Genomic DNA, 1,508 nt, shown 5'->3' on the forward strand with positions numbered 1-1,508 from the left:
TGATTCCTATATTTTCTAAGTTTACCAGACTTGACATTAATACATGGACAGTGGAATAGGTTTGGGGTTAATGTGTATATAAAATACACCGTTTCCTTTTATTTTCAACATTTCTGTACATTTATAGTAAAAGTGAGTCTTTTAAGGTCCCATATATTTTTAGCATGTCTAATAATAAAATAATACAATTTTGAGGTGTGTGTGTCTCCTTTTCTTAACATATGACTGTGAGATTTAGATACATTGTTGCATATAGAAATAGATATGCTACTTTCTGGTTCTATTAGTCATTCTTCTCACTCCTGCAACAGAACACTTTACACAAAAAAACTTAAAGAAGGGAGGGTATATGGGAAACCATGGTGGTAGAAACTGGGGGCAGTAGCTCTCCTGACATCCTCGGCCAGAAAACAGAGCAAGGAATGGCTGCTGTTCAGGTTGCTTTCTCCTTTTCATTAAGTAGGATTCCTGGCTGTGGATAGTGCTGCCACGTTCAAGGTGACTCTTCCCTCCTCAGTTAGACTGTTCTAAAAACCCTCTTACAATCAAGTTCAGATCTTCTAGATGGTTCTAAACCCAGTCAATGTTGAAGATCAACCATTCCACAACCCTTCATTGAAGTGTTTTAGAAATTCTGTGCCCTTTTTTGAATAAAGAAATAAAAAAAAAAAACTTTTCTTTTAGCAAGACTGGAAAAATATTAGTAATATATAATTAGGACATAGCTTCCTAATTGTGGGTCACAACGCACATTACGTTGCACACCTGAATTTGGGGGCATAAAAATTGGGCAATAGAAAATTAAATGATAAAATATTATTTCAAAATCAAGTGTATAATGATTCCAAGATGTTGTCTGCAGAACCTCCTTTGTTGTATTGTGTGATTTCCCTGAAGCCTGTGTTATGAACACATGACATGGGTACAACACCCACAAACACCAAATGGGACAGGATCATTTGGAAACTTAGTATATTATAGACTGTAGTGTTCTTACTTTGCACATTAAGTTTTCTGCTCTTATAGAAACAATGGTTTAATTACAGAAAACAAACACCTTTGACATGTTCCTACTGTCCTTTCTTGGCAGGTGGGGGATGGGGGTTGAATCTTTAATATTTCTACGATTATATTTCGTAACAGCTTTGAGAAACAAATCTTTTAAAAACAAAACTTTTCATTGGTTCTTTCACATCATTCATCCCAATCCCACTCATTTACCCCTTTCCTCATACCAGCTCTACCCTGATGCTCAGATGGGGTGCAGGGCCAGCTCTCCTGAATGCTGCATCTTCTGAAGTATGTGGTGAGTTCTGCCATCCTCATGACTCCAGAACCAGCTCTCCTACCTGCCATAGATGGTGAAAGAGGGGAGAGGGGCATCTCTCCTTTGTTAGTTCCACTGCCCAGCATACAAGAGGCAGGGCTGACTTTTGTGAGTGTTCACTGATTCGCCCGCGAATGAGGACACCACACACAGTAGGGTTCTTCTGCAGCAAGCTTTTATG

The sequence above is a fragment of the Mus caroli genome, chromosome 1 (assembly GCF_900094665.2).
Source record: "Mus caroli chromosome 1, CAROLI_EIJ_v1.1, whole genome shotgun sequence".
NCBI classification, from domain to species: domain Eukaryota; kingdom Metazoa; phylum Chordata; class Mammalia; order Rodentia; family Muridae; genus Mus; species Mus caroli.